Below are 15,471 nucleotides of genomic sequence, written 5' to 3' on the forward strand. Positions count from 1 at the left end.
TAAGGCAGTCAGAAGTCTTGCTGCCTTAGACATTTAAGCTGTGTAACTTAAACCAAACTAATTTATGGCGATGGAGCTAAATCTCTGCCCTGGGGAACAGCTACTGTCAGGACACTGACCCAGATGGGCCACTGCCTTAACTGGTTGTGACAGCTGCTGTACTCCTATCTGTCAGGTATTCTTCCCAATCCAATTGCAAAGGGAACAGTTTCTAGGAAAACCTTGTTTAAAAGTGTGTCTGGTGGCAGAACTTAATCACTGATGACATAACCAAATAAGTTGGTAGTAGCTTACAGTGACTAATGCATGTGACAAAATTAGCTACCATGGCTGAGCACAGCTGCTGGCTTCTGCCAGGCAGAGCTGCTGCATACCGTTTTGTGAGCGTTAGTTTCTGTTATGTTATGACTGGAAAACATTTTTCAGTGGCCATTGAAAACCAGGCCCCCTAAATACTCTTACGTATTTGTGACTGGTGACAGATTTACAGGAAACATTTCTCTCTCCTGCTTGGCTGGGTGCAGAGAAAGGACCTGAAAGAATAAGAATTGTGAAGCCTGTGGTACGCCAGTGTGAACACTTGCGAAAGCGAGTGTAAAATAGCTTTCTGCCAATGCCTGTGCAATTAAAACATGATTGTTCCAGTCTTGAAATAAAGGAAATGTCAAAGGAACACAGACATTCTGTCTCTTTCCCCTGTGCAAAGTAAAATGTCTGTACTGGTTTTTATCTCTGCTGTTTATCACTGTGCCCACTGGTGACTTCTATATATATATACTTTGTGAGGTTTCTCATTTCACTATAAATATTGGAAGAAGGATATAACTTATGTTTCTCTACCATGTGAGGCATGGAACTAATTAATTAGCTACTTCATATTTTTAAATCAGAGAAATGGTTCATTTCTTCTGTGTCTAATCATTAAGGGTAACAATTTGGACAACTTTTTTTTTTCCTTACATGTAACAAAAGTTTTGATTGAAGTAATTTGATTTTAAACAGCTTGAATTTTTTTAAAGATTGGGTCCCAGTAAGTAGGTAAGTAAGTCTATTTCTTTTGCTGTGGCTGTTTTTATATTAAAGAGTACATGGAATTTATTAACAAATGCAAGCAAATATTTTTCTAGTAATTAAATAATTACTTTAGAACAATTATTAGTGTATGTATTAGAGTTCTTGTAATTGCTACCACAAGGTTATAAGGATGGAAGCCAGCCATTTTATGAAAGAGTATTATTTATATGTATATGTTATTAGCATATACATATTAGTATGTACATACTAGTATATGTCATCAGTATATGACAGCCTAAGCATAGAGACACTGCTGTTAAATTGACTGAGCGATAACTGCATTATTCCCTGGGGAGTCTTAAATGTTCAAGATCCAATGAAATAATAGTTTCTAAGAGTTATCCTAGTTGCTCTTTTTTTTAAGGCTGAACAAGTCAATGGAAGAACAACCCAACATGAGCCAATAAAAACAAAAATATCAACAGTGGTATCAGAGACACTGCATAAAATTTTGTGTAAGAACAATGTTGTACTTACCTTTGTTTTTTATTGCCTTTCTAGTAATTCCTAATATTTGCTCATTTTTTGTGCTACTATTTAACATGTCAACAGTAGTTTTATGAAGCTGTCTGTCACAGCCTGGAGAATTAACTTCTGAAGGCATCCTAGAGCCTGTCATTGTGTGTGTGAAGTTATGAAGTATTTGTCCATAAATTCATAGCTTTGTGTTTTTCTCTGTTGAATTTCACCTGCCATTTTATTGCATAGTGCATAGTGCTTTGCATAGCCTCATAATAGCAGCAAACTCTTTCACTGCACCGCTACTGCCTTTCTCATACAATTTATAAATATGCCTAATACCACCATAAATAGTAATAAGAAGGGCTGCAGTTACCTCTGGAGAAGAAAACAAGCAGCAAAACCCATTTAGCATCTTTATGATTTGTCTCCCTGTACCAGTTTCTTTGCAGCTGAAATCCAAACAAATTTAGCTTGTTTTTTAAATAGGACTGAAACATAAGAAGCAGAAGGTTAGGAAATACAAAGAGTATTTTTTCTGCTGCTTGCAGGATCAGAGCAGTCCAAACCAGGCGGCTTGCTAACTTCAGTTAAGGTTAGTAACATGTTTGGATTCAATCATGGTGGCAGGAAGAAGATGCATAGTCATATGATGAAAGGGTATTACTGTAGAAATCAAATGATGGATTTAAAAGCTTTTAGGTTGATAAAATAATCTTTCCTCTAATCGTTGCCCCTCTTCTGACCTCCAAGGAGAATCAAGCTATATATTAGTTCAGTGCTGTTGTATTTCAGGGAAAGAGAAATGTCTGAGTTTAACATAACATGATACACTTTAGACAAAACTTTACGTGTAACACTTTGTGAGTGGGCAGTGATTGTCACCATTTTAGAGCCAGGGAATAGCACAACTCTTCCAAACAGATCCTGCTTTAGTGTCATGGTTTCAGAGACAGGACTTAACTAACTCTACAAGTGGAGTTTAACTTAATGTTAAGACAAAGGTAGCAGGAGAAGTTAAAGGTAAGGCTGAAACACAACAGGGAAGGAGAAGAGAGGTACTTTACTGGATAGTTACGCTCCATGAAATGAGAAGCTCCCACCTGGGCTATTGCATACTGAGAGAGGGAACAAGTCCTGTTGTGCCTGAGGAGAAACAGCTCATTTCTGATGCTACAGAAGAACACAAAGATGGAAGATACAGTTTATATATGTAAATCTGCAGTGGGTGGGTTTGGGGGAGAATGATGACATGCCCAGCCCCTAGACTGGCATTTTTCTTGTATCTACAGAAATCATAAGTGAGTGCAGGACTTCAGCCGACCTCTTTACAACTGGTCCCTCAGGCAGGGAGGTGAGGGAGGGGAGCTTTGCCTCTCCAGCCCTGTGGAAACCTTCAAGGTGGCTGTCAAATCAGCCTTAATCACAGAAAACTTCTTAATTAAATATTTCACCATAGAGTTGTTTGTCTGTATTGTAAGGTACAATAACAGACCTGAATTTTATGGTTCAGTTTATGATTCAGTATAATGAAAGACTATCTAAATAAAAAAACTTAATAGTCAATGATCAAACATGAATTAATCAAAATAATCCAAAACATTTCCAAAAGTCATAGGTTTTATTGTTTGCTTCGAAAGAAAATCTGAATTTGAATGTTTTATGTTTTGTCATGTAGCATTTATGTCTCAAATAAAATTTCTCTCTAGATCTCTGCCTATCATACCATTTACCAAAGTGACTATATTGCTTTGCACATGCTTATATTTAGGACAAGTTGCTGGCCTCTTCTCTCACTCTTCAAACTAAGAGTTTACTTAATTATTTTCACAGTGGTCTCTATACTTTGACTAATCTGCCTTTTAAAGATAACAAAAATAATAATTTTCCAGCCAAGAAAATAGAGATATACTTATGGCAAAATCATGCATGTATTTATGCAAGTTGTATTGTGGGATTTTTTTGTTTGTTTTCTGGGGGTTCTTTACTACCATGGCTCATCTACTTGTGTTTGTGTGTGCATGTGTATGCAAGGGCAGGGAGAGAGACAGAAAGGTGAATAGAGAATATAACCCTCTGAATGTACTGTGCACACATATATGCATTTGAGAGAAAACTGTATCTTGCAAGGGCGTACACGAACCCTCAGTGCCTATAACTGAGGCAGGGAGATGAAGACACAGGAATCACTTTACCAATGTAAATCGTGGGGATGTTTATGCCGATATGTGTCCCAGACTTGTTACACTCTCTTTTTAATCATAGTCATTTAAAGATGTAATTAATCTTATTTATTTTAACTGTCTGTGTTAGAAAGGGATGATCCAGGCCCCTTCGCTGACCTTGAAGAGGGAGGAGAATGAGCAGTCCTGTGGGCAGACCATGGCACTGTACACCTCGCACCTGCTTCTCATGACTGAGCCCTCTCCCAGTGCTCATCTCTGTTTTTTCTGAGGCATAATACTATGAAACAGATAATTTATTTTCTGAGTTATCACAACTGATCAGGTATGTTGCTCTCCTCCTTAGAGGTTGCAGGTGGAAAAGAAATGCCCTGTTTCCTTGGACCTAGTGAGTACTGCTTGCAAAATGAGCTGTAAAACCTTGTTTGCTTTGTCTTATAGGATGTTTAGGGGTTCTGGAATTTGTGAAAGAGAGTATGGAAATGATTTCAGAATAATATACAAAGCGCTTTATAGAATTATTTTGGTCCATACAAATAAACTAGGAGATTGTAAACAGTTTTTATAATAGTGCAATGCTTAGAAGCAATTGTTTATACTGGCAGCTGACAATACTCATATTTCTACCCAAGTATTTGACTGAGCAGCCCTGCTCCACGTGTGATGGTTAGCAAACACTTTCCTTGGGGAATATTAAATCTGAAGTTACAATCAAGGTCACTCACAGCTCGCAATCTCTATTCCTTTCTCTTAAAGTAAACCCATGTAAGATACAGCATGCACAGCACCCTCAGTCTGTGCATTCTGCTGTGGGAAACAAAAGCTAAGCTCCCTGTACAGCTTCATATTAAGGAGTGTAGCACCCAGGCTGTAAGTGACAGTGCTAGTAATAGCCCAGGTAAGATTAATGACAGAAGGCTGGGAAAATTTTCTGTGAAACTGAACCACTTTGTCTAGTGGTACTAATCATTGTAATTCATTACAGGATAGTCCTAGCAGCACAACAAACACTGTTGCCAAGCTTACTAATTCCCTGAGCTTGTTTACCAACTTGTTTAAGAAGATTGCATACTTAGTGCTGTTTATTCATGTTCCCCTCTATCATTTTCTAGGGCTGGTTTTGATTTCCATGTATTCTCCAGAGCAAGCAGGTATGTTACTGCTTTGCAGCTCTTGGCATGGCAAAACCTGTTAAGGAGATAGAGTAACAAATTTTAGAAAGACAAAAGGAACGCTGCTGCCTCATGAACAACGGAGCAATGCTGTAAGGTTGGAAATACCTTTTCAGCAATTAACAACAGGCAATTATGCTCTGCTTAGCTTGCAAAGGCACAGTTTTGTTTGTTTTTTTTTTAAAAAAAAGGTTTGTGCTTCTTTTCCCCCCTAACAAGCACATTTTTAGCAAATGAGTTTTAATAGGTCCATATACACTGGAAAACTCATGTCAGCACTGAAAGAAAAATGGTTGCCTTATGACAACTTAGTACATTTATAATATAGTTTCTGGGTTTTATTTTCCTTTTATTTTAATTTTTTTAGTGATACCTGAAATTATAGTAGTTTTATGAAAAAAATTATCTGAAAAATTAAGTTGTGTCTAATTCCTCTGACTTCTACACATACTAAGATTTTAGGACAACCATGATGCTGCTTCTTCATCACTTCCCCTCTGGTTCTCTTTTAATGTCTCCATATCATATTGCTATTCATGTTTTCTGTTAACAGAAGAAGAATACCATTAGAAAAAGGTCATAATGTGCAAGGAGGACGCTTGTTTGCTTATACTACTATAGCATCCAGAAAGCCTAACCAGAGTTTGGTAAATAATTTTTTTTTCATTTTGCATTGATTTTTCAGAATTCAAGAATATGTGATTTCAAGTCAATAAAAAATCAACAAAACGAAAAGAAGTTATTTGAAAGGCTGTAAAAAAGTAATTCTTTGAATGAGGTCTGTTTGATCTGAAATTAGCTATTTCACTTATGACTCAATCAATTTATGAGGATAAAAATTGCTTAGGGAATGAAATTTTGAAGCATTAACATTTTGAAGAAAATCACCTGTTAGAATACATGAACATGAATATTTGAATTTGAGTTATTCTGTATGAATATTATAAACATTTGGGTGGCTGAATCTCCCCTCTTCTTTCACCAGGAAGTGATTTATGATCCTAAATTCAAGTTGTCATGAACATTTTCAGCGTTGAAGCTGACTGAAGTTTGTCAGCTGTTGCTCTGTGCTCCTGCATGTAAGCTGGGCCCTCTTCAGTCTTGCTAGCATAACCATTTCCAAATTGATTCACTATCATATTCTGAGCAAAACCAAAACCAAAGTCTTTCCATGCTCTTTTTATGATTATTTTTAATCTGGTTCAGGAAATAATACTATTCCCAAAAGATCTCCAGGAGCAGCTCCTCTGACACAGCTGTGAACTGTAGTTTGATGGTGGTTTGGGGGTGGCTGGAAGGGAAGGGCCACAAGGAAGGAGAGGGGTGTCAGATGCTTTTAAAATTGTTTTCTTCCCAGGGAAAATACAATGTGACTACCTAAATAAATGGATCTGTCACTGAATAGGTGATAGGAAAATGGGATTATCATCCTTGCTTTAAACCTGGAGATCTAAGCTGAACTAAGGTAAAGTAGTCCTGTAGGCACGAGTGACTTTGGCATGTGGCTCACATCAAGCGTGTGGGCAATCCTACTGCTGAGTCAGGTTTTAAATCACACAGTACTTTTGGCAGTCTCTTTTTTCTTTCAAAGAGTATATATAGAATAAACTATCAGAATTTTAATAAGGTGTTGTCACATACTGCGTGAGTGCCTCTTGTGCTCTGTAAAAGCATGAAATATAATTTCTACTTGATGTGTCAGTGCTCTGAAATCAATTATTTGAAAATGAATAATTATTTGAAAGTTCCTTTATTTTTGTTATTTTGGTGGACCCTTTGAAAATATTTGATCATTTAACATACTTTCTAGTGAAGGATATCTTTATTATAGACCTTCACCATCCCTTCCTGCGGCTGTTTTCTAGTAACCACAGGAAAGGCATTGAGGCTTGAATGACCACAACAGTCTGAACAGTGGTTTTTGGCTCACCTCTTTCTTTTTCTGTGTTGGACAAGCCAAGGGAAGAGCAACTCCCAGTTATACAAAGGACTTACTCAAACTGGTCTGCTCTGAGCAGAGGGTTGAAGTAGGAAGCTTGTGGAGGTCCCTCCAACTTACATAGTCCTGTGACTCTTCCTTGGTTTTCATGAAACATCCTAGTTTTCCTAGTCCTATGGGATTTCTTTTTTTCTTTGAAAAATGTGCCTGGAAAAACAAGTAGGCTTTGAGAAAGAAAAGATGTATGGTAAGAAAAGGGAAAAAGGGTGCAGAAATAAATACCCAAGGCGTTATTCATATAATCCAAGTGTGAGTAATGGACGTAGCTGGCTCATATTTCTGTGGTCCTTTGATATTCAGTGAGGAGGTTGACTCAGAGACCCTAAATTAGCTTTTGCTCTGAATTGCCTCTTGGAGGAGTCTGTCCCTCTACACTGGCTTTAAAGGAAACCTGTGAGACTAGCTGAATAAAGTACATGATGTGAAAGCTAGCCTCAGTGGATGCTGTTTTCCGTTGCGTGTCACCTGTAAACTCTGAGAGAGGGACTTCATATATTCTTGGTATGGTAACTAGCATGGTGGGAGAGAATTCACAAGAGGACCTCTGGTCTGCTATCATAGTAAATTAATAACAAAGTGGGAACTTCACATCTGAAGCAAGTCATTGTCATGGTTTAACCCTGGCCGGTAATTAAGTGCCACGCAGCCGCTCGCTCCCTCCCTTCTCACCCAGAGGGGTGAGGAGGAGAACTGGAATGTAAAACTTGAGGCTACAGATAAGAACAACTTAATGATTGAAATAAAATAAAAATGAAATAGCAATAATAATAACAACAACAAGAAGAAGTTATAATGAAAAGGAAGGAGATGGGGAGAGGAATGAAATCTGAAGAGAAGGGAGAAAAGAAACCCAAGTGATGCACAGTACAACTGCTCACCACCCGCTGACCGATGCCCAGCCAGCCCCCGAGCAGCAATCGGCAGGCTCTGGCCAAGCTCCACCTGCCCCTCCCTCCCCCCCCCCCCCCCCCCCCCGCCCAATGTATATACCGAGCATAATGTCCCATGGTATGGAATACCTCTTTGGCTAGTTCAGGTCAGCTGTCTTGGCTGACCTGGCTTGTGCCCCTCCAGCCCTCTCCCTGGCAAGGCCTGTAAAACTAAAAAAGTCCTTGACTTAGTATGAACATCACCCAGCAACAACAACCAAACCCATCAGTGTGCTGACAAGGTTGTTCTCACACCAAAGCCAAAACACAGCACTGCCCCAGCTACTAATAAGAAAATTAACTCTATCCCAGCAGGAACCAAGAGTCATTCAGATTGCCAAGATTTATAAATAATATTTTGCTTAAGAAGATACAGTGAGATCAGTGATGAACAATGTTGTTGCAAACAGCCCAGGTAAAGCTCTGCTTACAATTCTGACAGGAAACAGCAAGGAAAATCCAGAGGGTCATGACCAGGTGGCTAAACAGGGAAAAGAAATGAAAACTTGGAGCAGTAGTTAGAATAATCAGATCTGCTTTCCTTTCTTCGTATTCTGATCATGTCAATAAATCAATGTTCAACATCTAGTACTGAGATGCTGGAAGAATGTGGGAAAGCAAAGATCTGACAAAATTTCGTCAACATATCTGAGCCATGATCTTACCCTTGAATTGGATTCCAACCCAGCATGCTGTTCAAGTAACCCCGTCATAAAGAGAGAGGCAAAACCTGCAGTAGGTGGAGACCTGTGCTGGCCTCTGCTCTCTCTGGGTAATATATACCCTGGAGAAAGGAAATAACTCACAGCATAATCAAGTTAGATCTATAATTTCTAGGGTATTTCGTGCTGTCCTTTCAGATAACGTAAGGTCAGCAGATAAATCTAAAAAAGTAAAATGTCATAAGAAGCATCAACCTTGCCCTCTGTAAAAAGGGATCTTGACATAACCCAAAACAAAGATTTATACTATTATGTCCTTGCTAATGGTGCTACTGAGTTTTAAGATCAAAATGTTCCATAGGACTTTAATGTGAACAACAATCCACTCAGTTTTGAGAGAACTGGTAGGAATATAAACTCTTTCCCTTTCTTTCCTGTCCCATGGGTTCAGCAAACACAGGTCAGTGTCTATGAGTTTGGAGAAAAGTTTATATTTTCCAACATTTTTCCTGATTATTTTGTTTACTGGCAAATAAGGTTTCTATCCTGATTCCTACTGCTGTTTATATCTTGGCTGAGCTACAGGACAATGATGCTGAGGTAGTGTCTCTCCCACTTACAGCTGTGTAACTGAGCTTCTCCTAAATCTGGCAAGTTGTTGTATTTTTGACATGCAGCCGTTCTTCACTATGCTTTTTGGAAAAATGTACTGTGAACAGAAGTATCTGTAAAAGAAACAGGAAATTAGAAAGGTAAGAGTAATTCCTACCATAAGGTAAAATGACCAATGAAACTTGTTACAAGGACAGCCACAAATCTTTACAATGCAAGGCTACTGCTGGAGACTGGATTGCTTCACTGAAAAATGTCCAATCCTCTAGAATTCTTTTTCACCTCATTCCATAATATTTTTGGCAACAAACTTTTTTGGGGGTGATTTTTCTTTTTATATATGTTTTCGTTAGGTGGGCATTAACAGAGAAGCCTGGACCTATATGTATATTACAGGAACTGAGATGCAAATTCTGGTCTTCTCATAGCTTGCAAACGAACCAGGAAAGTTACACGCCTAAATAGCAGCATGGATGTAAATACATGTATATGTGGTTAACTAAATAATTTTAAAAACAGCTGCAATGTTCATTTATTAATTTCAAGACCTACAGTTTTCTGTTTTGGTTCAAAATTAGAGACAAGTCTCATTTTGTTCAAAGGTCTTCAGATTTGGTTTCTAGACCTCAAGTTAGATATGGGAAACACCAGGATGAGACTTTTCCAGTTCATTGGTGCTCACAGGCTGTGTGAGTAAGCTTATAAAATTCTGCATGTCATCTAGATGATATTACATATGGCTCTATACCATGTGTTGGGCTTTACTTTGACATAATAAGGTGTAATTTTCAGTTCTTAACACTTGTGCAGAATCGGTTGCCCTATAGTCCACTTAGAGAGTATGTACAATCTTACACAACAAACTGGGGCGATTCCTTTCTGAACATAATAAGCCTTGTATTAAGACTAAGCTGCTTTTCCAGGCTTGTATAGAGGAGCACAAGCTTTTAAAAGTGCATGTGAAAGTTTGGCGAGGGCTCTGATAAAAATCAGAACCTTTGAAGTTCATCAACTGCTTTTTAGAATAACAGGAATAAGGACTATTCTTTTCTTTTAATTAGCATTCGCTGGTGGATGAAGCACTAAGAGATAAACTGTTGAAGCTTAAGAGTACACACACAGAAGTCTGAGTCAGTATTGTTACATGAATGCATGAATGAATAACAATGAAAACCATATAATGAAAAGTTTTTTCTTCTCGTTTAATTCTAATATGCCATATTGCAAGCTTGTGTGGTATGGGAAGCCTTTTCATATATAATTAGGCTGTTGAAAGCCCCCCAAAAATAAGAATTGTAACTTCTGAAGGCCACAGAAGGACAGATAAATGAATGGCAAATTCCACTGAGCGTTTTATCAGCTTCCTGCCATTCTCTGAACAGTGCCAGATAAAAACCTCAGTGCTTAAAGGTCTTGTGAAAGGCTGTGCATAAGCTTGTAAGATGTGTATTAATTATAGAAAGTACATTATAGTCTCCTCAGACTTCCTTTAGTTTTCTCCAAATGCATAAACACCTCTAGCATTTTCCTATCTGACCACGATGGCTGCATTTAAGATTGAAATTACTGAACTGTCTTTATGAAATTAACTGTCTAATAAGACTTATTATTTGCAAACAGACTTTTAGCTTCTCTCCTGCTGTTTTTCACATCTTTTTCTATTTACTATACACAAAGCAGATGCTAGACATGAGCCCTTTACTTTGTTCAACACATACCACTAGAAGATACTGCTCTGAATAGCTTAGGTGTCATCACAGGCACTTTGGCTAAATCTTTTCATGATGGCTATTCATCTCACCAATTTTTTTTCTTTATAGAGAGCCACAGCTAAAATAATTCACCCCTTTCAGAGTATGAACTTAGGGAAACATGCTGTTCTCTCCATTCTGCAAAAAAATATGATTTGATAATTCTGTATACTTCAACATTTAGGAATATGACTTTAGATGAAGGGGAGAAATACCATGTATACCCTACAACATGGAATATTTTTTTGGTAATTCTTTGAGAACAAAATTCTAAATCAAAAAAATCACCCCCTGAAAAAAAAAAAGAGTAGTAGTTTATTAATTTTATAAGAAAAATTTCCAAAGAATGAGCATAGCCCACCCTCTCCTACTGCTAACTGTGGCACAGAAAACACTTGTGGGTAGAAGTGAGCAAGACTTTCCTTGAAACTGTTTCTTGTAAGCACTGAAATACTGCAGTGACAGGTATGCTGGCTAGGCAGTGAAGTCAGGGATGGGCCAGTGCTCTCTGATGTTCTTACTGCTGCCTTCAGGGGAAGAAGAGGGAAAAGAGAGAAGTGCAACTGGAATGCAGCATTTAGGAGAGAGAAGAAAAAGAACTAGGGCATGAGTTTAGAGGAAAATGGGTGAGGATGTGGAACAAGTGGTATCAAAAGATTTCAGCATAATGGGACTGGCGGTTGAGACAAATTGAATATAACCCATAGAGGAAACAGTCTTGCAGACCTCAGAACTGAGAGGATCTAGTTAAAGTCTGTCTGTCCATGAAGCAAGCCTATTCCTTCTTTTAAGTTTTTCTGAACATTTCACAGCCGCTTCCTGGACTGGAGGAATTACTGGTTGGCTTGGTCATTGTTTTGAGGTTTTTTTTGAATCAAGCTTTTGTTGCTATGGGCAAAATTCATTTGCATCTCTCTAACATTTAACAGGCTCATTGGATCATTAGTTGGACCACCTGCAGAGTTTTGAATGGTTCTGGAGTCAATATAAATTTACATAGTTACAGTAACTGGCATCCATACTACATTGCTATTCCTATAAAATACTTGGAGAATGTCAACAAAATTTGGTTTTCTTTCAGTGATTCTTATGTGGAGAAACTTTATTTCATCTTGGGACTCTTTTCTGAATGGTTTAACCAGGCTCCTGAACTACTGCACACATATACCCTCTCTTTTTTCAGAGGAGTTCTGGGAAAAAAGCAAGCCCCCATTTTTGCAGTAGTAGCATGAATGTGAACAAAATCAGCTTCTCTCCATCACTGTTAATGGCGCATTTATGTTGCATATGCGTTCATTTTTTATCTCTGTTTGCATTCTTGAGCAGTTCCTTTTCTATGTTGACGTGAGAGGCATGTTACCTTTGCCTTAATGTTAAACTTTATAGACTTCTTCACATCAACCAGTCCCTGATTAAGCCATGTAATGCAGCCTCTGTTGCTCCATCATCACAGAGCAGCACCATCGTTATTTCTGCAGCACTTGCAGCTGCTCCGTTCACACCCTGACACTTTCAGAATTGCCCTGTCTCCAGTACTGCACTTCAGGGATTATGAAGTGGATGTTAGAAGCCCACAGCATGCAAGATCTACCACTTCCCACATCACATCACATCAAGGGGTTTATCATATTGAGTAGGGAGCTCACTGAATAGCTAGTCACACCTGCAGTATAATCTCTCTAGGAAGCTTTCAAGGGTCTGGAATGACAATATGTGCTGCTGCTTTTTTTTTTTTTTTTAGAGAAGGTCGTTAACATTCCTCTGCAGTAGCACATTGTAAATCAAAATAGGTTTTCTAAAGTCTTCAATATTTTTCTTCTCACTTATTTTGCTATCAGCTTCACGTAAGAAGTGAATCAGAGAATGAACTGTTCAGCTGGCTTGCTTTCATGTAGGCTAATTTAATTTTCTTCTTTAGCTTGTGGTCAGTCATATAGTGGGTCATACAAACAGGACAGTGAATCACAGTCAGGGAAGTAAACTGACAGCTCCAGCTGAGTGCATTTGGTTTCTTGCCTGCATGTAGGCACTTAGCTAAATCAGGACCTCGGGTAGGAGCCTTGGATCTCAGCAGGTGGAACAGCTCTGCCTCTGTGCTTGGCTTTTAGCTGTGTTTTAGCAGAAGTTAATTTGATTGTAAGTTAATATTCACACTTTTAAAATAAGACATTAGGGCTTGGATAGCTCTACTAATGTGTTTTGTAAACTCCATTTACACCTTACAAATCTTAGTGGGAGTTCGGCATTCACTGTGAACAATAAAATGTTTGGCTAGCTTGCTCACGAAATTTTGTGCTTTGCCAGAGGCACTTAAAACCAAAGCAATGCTCCAAAAAAAAATAATGCCCAGAAACTGGCTTTTCCCCTTCTTGCTTACTGCTGCTTCCCAGTAGTTCCCCAGATTCTCCCTGGAGAGTGGGGAATAAAAAGAAGGGTTCATATAGTATTTTTCTTGTCCTTAGCTAACATCCAAAATTCTCTGTTTTGATCATCAACAGCTGAAGCAGGTAGATGAACTTTTGGCTAAATGTTGTTATGCCTGAGTGTATATTGTAGCGATGCTATCATCTGTATCAGACACTTAGGATGTTTGTGGCTTGCTTAGAGAAAATTTCTGGTGTCACAGCAATACCATGCACTTTGTTTCAATCAGGTTTATATTTGACTAAGATATTTTGTTTAGTAGATGTTATGCACTCATGTGTTAGAACTTTCCGAGTAGTATGGATAAATGGGAAGAGCTGGGAATCCTCCATTCATTTCAGGTGCCCATTCTTCTGTGGCCACACCTAAGGGCCAAGTGGAAAAATGTCTCCTGTGCTTGAGAATATGAGTCTTTCTGCTTTGCTCTTCCTTTGAGATGCTAAGGATTGACTTGCAGATAACATTAGACTGTACCTCTGAGTGGGTGTTGCTGTAGGCACCCTCTCAGTGCAAGCTGGGCACAGAAGTGACCTCAGGCTTTACAGTGTTTTGCTCTTGTAGCTAGCAATAGAGAAATGGGTCTGGGTTTTAAGAAGCTCCTTTGTTTTCCCGAATGTTGTTTTTAGCTATATTCAAATGACTGCTAAAATAAGTTTTGTCTTAAAGCAACACTGCAGGCCACGGATGAGATGTAAGAGTATCTGCTTGGAAGATGCTGATTTGCCCTACTCTTCTGGGTTCTCCTGCTTGTAGCAGTTTTGATAAACAGTCTATCAGAACTGTACCGTTAGTACTAGAAGTGGAGTTGAGGAACCCAGGGAGATTGCTTGCTTGCACCAAGGCTGTATTAATTGTTTCTCCGAGGTCATGAGTTGTTTCTATTTAATCTCTGAACTATAACCAGGGGCTGCATGACCAGCAAATGCTTCCCAGCAAATTGTGAGCTCATACACACAGCTGTATGCTGTTAAGAGGAAGGAGACTGGAGATGCTACTTCTCTGGTAGCTTGTGACCTGTTAAGAGCTGCATCTGCCTCAGAGACAGTGATTCATTATCCAGGTTAGTGTGAAAACTTACAAATGCTCTTGGCTGCCAAGGCTAGGTCACCCAAAGAACATTGTAAAGACGTGGATATAGTCCCTGTAATTACTCCTTACCAATTAATTCCTATTGTTTTTTAAACACCAATGAACATTAACTTCCAGCAATTAATCTCAAGACCATGCAAACGCAATAATAATTTGCATTTGAGAGGTCAGGTAGGAACATAACTTCACACTGATGTTTGACTGGTCCCCCCACCTGGACACAGATGGCTATGGGGAGGCTACTTTGCTGTTGGGGCCAGCCTAAGATCTCCAACCTTTTCACTTATGCACCAAGGATGAATTTGTTTGCTGCAAGGGTGAAGTTTCAGATCGTTCACTCTGTCCTCCTCCAGTGAAATATTTTAATAGTTGACAAGCTATTCTTTGTGATGGCTTAATGAAGGTTGTCCAGTTTGAACCATGGAAAGCTGATGTAGCTGATGCTGCTGAGGATGAGGAGGTGTACCTTCTTCCCACAGAGCGGCTGGGTTGCTGCTTTTTGCAGAGGCTTGCATCACAGTCTCTGCAGCAGAAATTATGTGCCTAGACTTAGACCAAAATTCACAGATTTTGAAATATGGTTTTGAGCTGGCCCTGGTAAAATACAAATTCTCCATTTATTATTTTGTACTAACTTAAAAGTGTGTGCATACGTGTTTGTTTTTTTTTTTTATTCCTTTGGTTGCCCTAAAGGCATGGCATGGATTGCCTTTAGACAACATTTTTCGCTGGTTTGTATAGGATATATTTCCATGGAATTGAAAAAGGAATATTGAAAAAAAATCCTTCATATAGATTTGTTAAAGGAGAAAAAACCCTGGATAAAATTTTATTATAAATCTTCTTGCAGTTGATGTTTCACTGTATTAACAATAGCAAAAGATTATTATGATACTTCACATTTATGTAGTATCTCAAGTACAGTCTGACTCTGGCTGCTGATGGCTAACCCAGTAAAAGCTGCGAAATCAAATGTCTGTTGATTTTGCAGTTCTAGCATTCCTGTTTGGTTACTGCTATAACTTAGACTATATAATGGTTCCTGCTGTAGTTCCTATTTTTAAGTAAACGGGAATTAATTTTACCTGTAAAAGTTTTCCTGCTTTGGTCTCCAGTT

At 38.6% G+C, this 15,471-nt stretch overlaps 1 long non-coding RNA gene across 1 annotated transcript in view; it reads left to right on the plus strand.

Moving 5' to 3' along the window:
- LOC308064809 overlaps positions 1-15,471 on the plus strand; it is a 104,887-nt gene that overhangs the window by 69,551 nt on the left and 19,865 nt on the right. Inside the window, exon 2 of the long non-coding RNA XR_013928531.1 lies at positions 1-15,471. This exon is cut by the window's left edge and continues 53,805 nt beyond it; it is cut by the window's right edge and continues 19,865 nt beyond it. This is a non-coding gene — a long non-coding RNA (uncharacterized lncRNA).

The sequence above is a fragment of the Falco punctatus genome (genome assembly GCF_963210335.1).
Source record: "Falco punctatus genome assembly, chromosome: 5".
Classification (NCBI taxonomy): Eukaryota; Metazoa; Chordata; class Aves; order Falconiformes; family Falconidae; genus Falco; species Falco punctatus.